The 10,523-nt window shown below is 36.6% G+C and overlaps 1 pseudogene; it reads right to left on the reverse strand.

Annotated features, from left to right (window-relative positions):
* Positions 1–6,111: 6,111 nt before the first annotated feature.
* Positions 6,112–10,291, reverse strand: LOC140508212 (uncharacterized; annotated as a pseudogene).
* Positions 10,292–10,523: the final 232 nt, after the last annotated feature.

Below are 10,523 nucleotides of genomic sequence, written 5' to 3' on the forward strand. Positions count from 1 at the left end.
GGCCCATCGACACAGAAAAGTCCTTTGCCCAAGGAAGAGATAAGAGGTTCCGACGCTATGATGTTGCAGAGGAGGAAGATTCTTTGCAAAGCTACTTGGCAGATTGTGATGATAAGCCCAACAGGTTGACTGACTTATCTCCCTCCATCATGCTTTTGATAACGATTGTTGGTTATTTCAGATGATAGTTTGGGAGAGAAGGGGAGTGGGGGGAATATTGGCAAATATTCTGGAGATGGAGAAAAACAACACTTCAATCAAAGCGATTTCCGAGAACGGTACGATCTCTGTACGGAACATTGTTTCACCATTTTCTGTGTATGTTTCTAACACCAACCTAAAGCATATGAATTTATCCTTCAATAAATATTAATAAAGAATATCGATAAATGCTATTGCCCTGCGTATTGCTCTCCTACTCTCTCAAAGTGATTTCCAAGGATGTCCTGTAGAGTAAGATTTATTTCTATACCCAACTGAGTGTCGATATTATTCCCTCTTTGAGTCAATTCTGATTAGAGTATGATTCCCCCTCTCTTCTCACCTCTGCCATCTTTTCCTCTAATATAAAAGCTCTTTCCCATCTTCATTTATGACAGATAATTTACCGTATTCTGCCTCCACCTTTCCACTTCTCCCAATGCATTCCTCCTTCTCATCCCTTAATTTTATTTAAAGTGAAATTTTTAAGGTGCATAGCTGTCTTCTTTCTACCCCTGGCACACTGGCTACACTCTCTCAAAAACCAATGTTGCCAACTGATTCTTTTTGAAATCTACCCAGTTAGCTAAACAAGTTGTGATAGATGATTATGAAGGAAATTATGACGTTCTGTGCTATAAGAAATGATGAGCTCAAAGATCTGAGAAAATCGTGCAAAATATTCCATGAAATAATGAAGAGTGAAATGAGCAAAAGCAACAGAACCGCATATGTAGAAACAGTGTTGTTGTTCTAAGAATGACTTGGAGGGGTAACTAGGTCATGCAGTGGATAGAGCACTGGCCCTGGAAGGATGAGGACCTGAGATCAAATCTGGCCTTAAACATTTGTCACTCACTGTGTGACCCTGGGCAGATCCCTTTATCCCAATTGCCTCACTCCTCCCCCTCCCCCAAAATAGAATGACTTTGAGTGAATAATTTATATTCACCTTCTGAATACCCAATTTAACTATTAAGGCCATGTGAAGAAAGGCCATCTGCATCCAGAGTAAGACCTGATAAATAGAGGTATGTATAGAATAATTTTCCACATATATATTTATATATGTATGTTCATAAATATATTATATTCATATATTACATATATACATACATACATATATGCACCTGTTTGTGTCTAATGGTAGTCATATTTAGTGTGAGGAGGAAAGAAAAAAGGAGAAAATATTTGCTTGATAATTTTATTGTATATTTGAAAGAAATAGCAAGTTGTGCATAGCAGATTTACAGTTTTATGTGCAATCATGTGGCTTTGAGAACCCAGATGTCATACCTCCCTCTCCGATAATGATGGTCAGACAACTGTACCTGCCTGTTGAATTATGGTCAGGCAGAGGAAACCATGTCTATTGATTATCTGGGGGCTTACTGACTATAAATATTTGTTTGGCTAGATGAGGACTCTGGGAAGCAGCTAAGGAGCCGTCAGGCTTTGAGAACCCAGATGTCTTACTTCCCTCTCTGGTAATGTGGTCAGACAGCTGAGGTCCAATTGTTTGTTAGATTAAGGCAGAGGAAGCCATGTCTGTTGATTTTTTGATTTCTCTGTATTTTCTTTGAAATTCACGGTGCTGACTCCCTGAACTAACTGAATGATATATGTGCTTGGTTAAAGTGATTGTTAACCCCTCAAAAATTAGCTTCCCTTTTATGAATGCAGATCTAAGAATCTATGGTAGGCTATGTTGGGGTTCTTACTGATACGGGAGGGAAGAGGATATATTTATGTATACGTGTATGTGTCCATAAATAAATATGTTTCTTTTTTTGTTTCCTTCAGAGGGAGAGACCAGGCTTGAAATCAGGGAGAGCGCTTCAGGGCTAAACATTTTTGTGGATCACAACAGCCAAGATTCTTGAATGATGGCCGATCTGACTTCAATTTCAGAGAAATCTGTGAATCTCATATAAAGACAGAGAAAAAAAGAAAAGAGTCATGGTGAATCTGATAAAGATGGAAAGAGTTTCAGACAAAGTTCAGTATTAATTCACTGTAAGAAAGGGGTATCAGGGAATGGCTGTTCACAGGATCAAAAATATACTGAAAGCTGTACTGTAGAGGGAGGGCTTATTGAGTTTCATGAGAAGCCTGTGGAAGTGCAAAATTATCAATGTAACGAATGTGAGATAACCTTCAGCTTGAAACCAGAGCTAATTAGACATCAGAAAAGTCATCCTAGAGAAATGTTTTATGCATGTAATGAAGGTAAGAAGGCCTTCACTGATAATTCAAAGCTCATTGACCACCCAAAAAATTCAAAATGGAGAGAAACATTATGAATGCATTGAATGTGATAGATCCTTTAAGCAACAGTTATCATTTATTCATCATCAAAAATTTCATTCTAGCCAAAATCGACATAAAAGCATGAAATGTGGACAGACCTTCAGGTGACATTGGTCCCTTATTTCCCATAAGAGAATTCATGTTAGAAACAAATCTCATGAGTGTCATGAAGGTGTTAAAACCTTCCTTGAAAACTCCTCTTGTATTCTACATCAGAGATGCTGTACTGTAGAGAAATCTTATCTTTGCAATCAATGTGGTAAGACATTCCGACACAGGAACCCTCTTACTTCACATCAGAGAATCCACACTAGAGAGAGAGCTTATGAATTTAATCAATGTAGAAAGAATTTTAAATGTAGTTCTTCTCTTGATAAACATCAAAGAATCCACAGTAGAGAGAAACCTTATAAATGTAATCAGTGTGGAAAGTCTTTCACACAGAGTTCCAGTCTTTCTGTGCATCAGAGAATCCACACTGGAGAAAAACCTTCTACATGTAATCAATGTGGAAAGACTTTGAGATACAGTTTTGGACTTGCTGGACATCAGATAACACACCCTGGAAAACCTTATAAATGTATTCCGAATGGAAAGACTTTCACATAGAGTTCCAGTTTTTCTCTATGTCAGAGAATCCACACTGGTGAGAAAACTTAAAAATGTAGTCAATGTGAAAAGACTTTCCCACAGAGTTCCATTCTTTCTCTACATCAGAGAATCCACACTGGAGAGAAAATTTACAAATGTAATCAGTGTAGAAAAAATTCATAAACATATCTAATCTTGCTGAGCATCAGAGAATCCACACTGGGGAGCAAACTTCTGCATGCAGTCATTGTGGAAAGACTTTCAGGTGCAGTTCTGGCTTCATCACAGTGTTAGACATCCCAGTTTTCATACTGTACTTACACACCTTTAAACGTAATGATTTTTTTCTCTGACATACTAGTGTTTTTCAGTTCTTAATAATATTCCATAATATTCACATTGCCTAACCACATCAGCCATTCCCCAGTTGGTTAACATTTGTTTCCTGTTTTTTTGTGTTAACACAAAAAAATCAGTATAGATATTTTGGTAACTGTTAGACATTTGTTTATGGAATGATTTCTTTAGTATGTGGCACAATGAGTAGAAGGCTCCCTCTGGAACCATAAGGCCTCAGTTCACATTAAGTCTCTGACACTTTCTAGCTGTGTGACCCAGGGCAAATCACTTAACTGCTCTCTGCCTCAGTTTTCTCCATCTGTTGTACGACGTATATACCAGTAATACCTATCTCTGAAGATTGATGTGAGGATCAATTTTGATAATATCTGTAAGTTGTTTTGTAAGAATTAAATCACTCTTTAAGTGCTAGCTATTCTTTTCACTTCTTGAGTCTAAAGTCTCATAGTAGAATCTTTGGCTAAAAGGTTTGGACAAGTTAGTCACTTTTTTAATAACTGAAATTGCTATTCAGAAAATGTAGAGTGAGCCAGCATGTTGTAATTATAGGGCACTGGGTTTAGAATCAGGAAGACTTGGGCCCAAATCCTGCCTGAAATGCTGTCTTGTTGTGTAACTCTGGACAAAGAACAACCTCTACTTGCCTCATTTAAATTGTGACAAATAGAATTGAAGCAAATGAGTGAGGAGGGAAAAGGCAAACAAGGGTGAATATAGTCAGGAAAACTAGGAAGGAGGAAAATTCACAAGTTACTATAGCTTAGAATATGAAGGGGATGAATTTACTCATAAAACGGGAGTGGATGGGAGATTAAAAATTTTAATTCAATAGCATGTTGCTTCGAGGAAAATGAGAGAAATACACAAACATAAAATAAAAGGCAAGAGTAGAATTTAGTATGTAACAAAAAGCTGGGATAGTAATCATGACCTTGGACAAAGTTAAAGTTAAAATGGATTTAATCAAGAGTGAAAAAGAGAAACTAGAATGTGTCAGCAATATTATTCAACATTGCAGACCATTTTAAAATGCCTAGACAGCACAAAACACTTGAGTGTACACCTGTCAAAATGGACACAGTCCCTTTGTGAACATAAACATAAAAACACTTAAAAAATAAGCTCATGTACAAATAACTGAAGTAAATTTATTGTTCATGGGTAGGAAAAGCCAACGTAATTTTTTTAAATGGCAGTTTTACCTAACTGATCTATTTATTCAATGTCATCACAATTAACTTACTAAAACATTATTTTACTGAGCTAGAAAAACCACAAAGTTCACTTGGAAGAACAAAAAGTCAGGAACTTTAAGGAAATCAGGGGGAAAAGATCAGGGGGAAGGAGACTCAGCAGTACCAGACCTGTAACTATCTTCCAGGGTGAGAGCATTATTGAAGTCTAAAATGGGTAATTTTGATTGTTAAATTAAAATTTTCTTACGGAAACAAAACCTATGTAGCAAACAATAGGAGGAATGCAGAGAATTGGGGGGGAAACTTTCATAGACAATCTTTCAGATAGGATTTGATTGGTTTGGAATATTGCTGGGGTGCAGGAAATGAGGCAACTGATTTAAAAAAGCACAGAAATGCTTGGCCTTATGTAGGAAGATCTTATCCACTTTCAGACAAGCAGATGATAGGAAATAAGCAGAGGATGATATCACATACATGTGTATGTGTTTTTTTATAAGCATGTTTATGTACATATCCATGTTTAATAGTAGCCTTTTTTAGGATTTGGGTAAGGGAGGAAAACAGTAAAGTAAAAATGCACAGCAGAGAACAAAATCTGTAAGGAAGCAAAGCTGAACAGTTTTGAAAACAATGTGTAATATTTATCATACAGGTTTTCTTCAAATGGAAATTCGTTGTTTTATACTGAATCCTCTCTTATGGTCTTTTGTGCACATGGAATCTGGTTTCTCTTCTGATTTTGTATTTTAGTTGAAATAAAAAAAGATCACCCAAAAGTGGATGTCTGTACTTTGTCATTTGGTCCATACATGTTCAGTTTTGTTATTAATTCACTTAATATGGTGCTTTGTAACAAAGTGGACTTTACTTATCTTGTTGTTGAGTTCTTTCAGTCATATCTGACTCTTCCTGACCCTGTTTGGGGTTTTCTTTGCAAAAATACTGAAGTGGTCTGCCATTTACTTTTCCAGTTCATTTTACAGAAGAAGAACTGAAGCAAACCAGGTCAAGTGACTTGACCAAGGTCACACAGCTAGTACTAGTAGTATCTTAGGTAGATTTGAACTCAGGAAGAAGACTATTTCTGACTTCAGGCCCAGCACTCTATCCATTATGCCACCCAATCTACCTCTTTCAATTAGGGGTATTTTTCTTTGTCTTTGTCTGAGATCAGGATTGTTGCCCATTCTCTTTTTACGTTAGCTGAAGCATTATGAATTCTGCTCCAACCCACTCTTTGAAGTATACATGTCTTTCTGTTTGACATGCCTCTCTTAGAAACAACATATTGTTGGATTTTGGTTTTTAATCTATCCTGGTCTCCCTTTCTATATTCTGGGTGAGTATCATCACAACTATAACTGCTGTGCAGTTCCCTCCATCTTATTCTCTTGTATTTATCCTTCACTTTTTTACCCTGTCCCCTCTTCATTCCCCCTGCCTTGCTTGTGATCATTAACCCTAACTTCCCTGAATATACTCTCCCTCTTACCCCTAGCCATTCTCTTAGCTCTTTCCCCTTCTACTTGCCTGTGGACATATGTGCATACAAATTTAGACATACACTTCCTACCATGAAGCAGTTGTTTTTCTTCCCAGTGTAAAGTCTTCTTTGAAATTTTTTACATGTTTAATTTCACCAATTTTTCCTCTCCCTTCCCTCTCTCCCAGTGCATCCCTTTTTCACTCCTCTACTCTTAAGACCATCCCAACACAATGGACTCATAACCATTCCCTGTGACTCATCTCCTTCTAAACAACCTAATGATCATAAAATTCTAAGTTTTTCCCCACATAGGAATGTAAAAAGTTTAATCTTTTCAAGTCCCTTATGATGTCTCACTCATATTGACTTATTTTTGCTTCTCATGATTTTGTTTGTGTCAAGTTTCCTACTCAGTTCTAGACTCTTTAGGAGTCCTTAAAAATTGTTTCATTAAATATCCATTTTTCACATGTAGAATTATACTAAGTTCTGCTGAATTGATTTTTCTTAATTTTAATCCTACCTCCTTTAACTTCTGGAATATCATATTCCAAATTCTGCAGTCCATAAAAGTAGTGTCTACTGAATTTTGTAGACCCAGATTGGAGCTCCATGGTATTTGAATGATTTTTTTTTTCAGGCATTAACTTCTTCTTGACCTACAAATTCTAGATTTTGTTTACAATATTCCTGGGACTTTTCATTTTGGAATTCCTTTCTGGAGATGACCAATAGGTTCTTTGAATTTCTGCTTCACTCTCTAGTTTTAAGAGAAGAGACTTCTTTGTATTTTTTTTGATGTTTAACATCTAGGCTCTTTTGTTTTTTACCGTGGCTTTTAGGGAATCTAATAATTCCTCATATCTCCTTGATCTCTTTTCTAGGCCACTAGTTTTCCTATGAGAGATTTCACATTTTCTTCTCTTTTAAATTTTTATTTCGTGCTGTTTCTAGATTACACATGGTGTGATTACCTTCCACTTAATCAATTCTAATTTTGAAGGGATCATTTTCTTCAGGGAAATTTTGAACCTCTTTTGACCATTTGGACAAATCTGATTTTTAAGGAAGTTTTTTCAGTATTTTTTGTGCCTCTTTTATTAAGTCACAATTTAATTCAATTGCTTTTATTTATTTTCCCAATTTTCCTCTAACATTCTGGTTTGATTTTTAAAATCTTCTTTTCCTCTTTATTATTTCCTTTTGAGTTCTTCTAGGAATTCTTGTAGGGCTTGGGTCCAATTTGCCTTTCTCTTGGTTGCTTTGCTTACAGTCCCTGGAATCAACCTCTCCATTTTAGAGAAGATCAAACTGAGGCAAATAGAGGTTGTTCTTTGCCCAGAGTTAAAAAATAAGAGAGCATCTCAGGCAGGAGTAGAACTCAAGCATTCCTGATTCTAAACCCAGTGCCCTATAATTACAACATACTGCCTTACTCTACACTGTTTTGAAAAGCAATAACATTTCTTAAAAAATGACTGAATTGTCCAAACCTTTTAACCAAATACTGACACTTATGACCCAAGGATGATCAGAATACCTAGCACTCAAAGATTGTTTTAAGACTTGCAAAGTAATTGATATGTATTCTCCCATTTGATCCACACACCAACCCTCAGAGATAGGTGTTATTAGTATACACGTCTTACAAGAGATAGGAAAAACTAAGGCACTGAGAGGATAAGTGATTTCTCCTGGGTCACACAACTAGGATATATCAGAGACTGATTTTGAACTAAGGTCTTTTGATTTCAGAGGGAGTGTTGTGTCCACTGTGCCACATACTAAGGAAATCATTCCATAAATAAATGTCTAACAGTTACCAAAATATTTACACAGAAGTTTTCATGTCAACTGAAAAAAAAAACACAACAGGAAACAAGTGATAATGAACTGGGGGAATGCCTGATGGGATTATGGGATGTGAATGCTACAGAATACTATTGAGAAATGGAAAACAATAGCATGTTAGAGAAAAAAGGGGTACATGAACACTATGAAAGCTGGGATCTCTAAAACTGTGCTGAAGCCAGAACTGCATCTGAGAGTCTTTCCACAGTGATTACATACATAAAGTTTCTCTCCAGTGCAGAGTTTCTGTTATTCAGCAAGACTGGAGTATTGTCTGAAATATTTTCCACGTTGAATAAATTAATAAAGTCTCATGCCAGTGTGAATGCTCTGATGCACAGCAAGAGCCAAACTACATCTGAAATTCTTTCCACATTGACTACAGTAATAAGGTTTCTCTCCAGTGTTGATTCTCTGATGTAGAGTAAGACTGGAACACTGTCTGAAAGACTTTCCACAGTGATTACATTTATAAGGCTTTTCTCCAGTGTAGATTCTCCGATGTTTATCAAGAGAATAACTACATGTAAAATGCACACACAATGGTTACATTCATAAGGTTCTCTCCAGGGTGGATTCTCTGATATACAGTAAGCCAGGAGCTAAAACTGAAAGTTTTCCCACATTGATTTCATAAGGTTTCTTTCAAGTATGGATTCTCTGATGTGCAGCAAAACTGCTCCTGTCTTTGTAAGTCTTTCCACAGTGACTACATCCATAAGGTTTCTCTCCAGTGTGGATTCTCTGATGTCAATAAAGACTGGATTTCTGTCTGAAAGTCTTTCCACAGTGAATAAATTCATAAGGTTTTTCTCCAGTGTGGATTCTCTGATGTATATCAAGAGAAGAACTATGTCTAAAATTCTTTCCACATTGATTACATTCATAAGGTTTCTCTCCATTGTGGCTTATCTGATGTACAGTGAGACTGGAGCTGGATCTGAAAGCCTTTCCACATTGATTACATTCATAAGGTTTCTTTGCAGTATGGATGCTCTGATGACAAGTAAGCCTGTAGTTGGAACTCAAAGATTTTCCACACTGATTACATTCATAAGGTTTCTTTCTAGTGTGGACTCTCTGATGTACAGCAAGGTTGGAGTTAAATCTGAAAGCCTTTCCACAATGATTACATTCATAAGATTTCTCTGCAGTGTGGGTTTTCTGATGTCAAACAAAGTGAGCATTCTGTTTAAATGCCCTTCTGCACTGATAACGTTTCTCTCCAGTGTGAATTCTCTCATGAGCAGCAAGGGTAGAGTTTTGTCTGAAAGCTTTTCCACATTGATTACATTCATAAAGTTTCTTTCCAGTGTGGATTCTGATGTACAGTGAGATTGGAGCTGCATCTGAAAGCCTTTCCACATTGATTACACTCATAAGGTTTCTCTCCAGTGTGAATTCTGTGATGTATAATCAGATGGCTCCTCTCAGTGAAGGTCTTACCACACTGATTGCAAGGATAAGATTTCATTACACCATGGCTTCTCCGATGTACACTACAAGAGGAATATTCTCTGAAAATTTTACCACCTTTATGACACTCATGAGATTTGTTTCTAGTATGAATTCTCTGATGGGAAATAAGGGATGAATGTTGCCTGAAGGTCCGTCCACATTGGATGCATTTATGTTGATTTTGGCTAGAATGAAGTTCTTGATGGTGAGTAAGTGATAACTGTTGCTTACAGGATTTATCACATTCAACGCATTCATAATGTTTCCCTCCACTATGAATTGTTAGGTGGTCAATAACCTTTGAAGTATCAGTGAAGGCCTTCTCATCTTCATTACATGTATAAAGCATTTCTCTGGGATGACCTTTCTGGTGTCCAATTAGCTCTGAATTCAACCTGAAGGTCATCTCACATTCATTACATTGATAATTTTGCACTTCCAGAGGCTTCCCAAGAGACTCAATAGGCCTTGCCTGTCCAGTAGAGCTTTCAGTATATTTCTGATCCTGTGAACAGCCATTCCCTGATACCTTTCTCTTGCAGTGAATTAGGACTGAACTTTGTCTGAAACTCTTTCCATCTTCATCAGATTCACAGTGACTCTTTTGTTTTTTCTTGATCTTGATATGAGATTCACAGATTTCTCTCCAACTGAAGTCAGAGTGGCCATCACACATGAATCTTGGCTGCTGTGATGCTTCCACAGTAATGCTCAGCCTTGAAGCAGTTTCCCTGATTTCAAGCCTGGTCTCTCCAATTGAAGGGAAAAAAACATATATATTCATTTATTTATGGACACATACTCATATACATAACTATATACTCTACCTCCATTGAAAGAAAGTGACAGATTAGTAATCAATTTCCTATTTAATTATGACATGTTTATTTGTCTGTATCTGTATAGAGATCTTTATGTAGGCAGTCAATTAAACAAGTACCCAGTGGAAGTAGAACACTTGGCATGTCTATAATATCATTTTAAATGCATTTCCACAGAAGCATGAGTTCAAGTCCAATGAATAGTATGAGAAATACACTATAAAATGTAATTTAAGTTCAGACATT

This window comes from Notamacropus eugenii, chromosome 5, assembly GCF_028372415.1.
Source record: "Notamacropus eugenii isolate mMacEug1 chromosome 5, mMacEug1.pri_v2, whole genome shotgun sequence".
Taxonomy (NCBI): Eukaryota; Metazoa; Chordata; class Mammalia; order Diprotodontia; family Macropodidae; genus Notamacropus; species Notamacropus eugenii.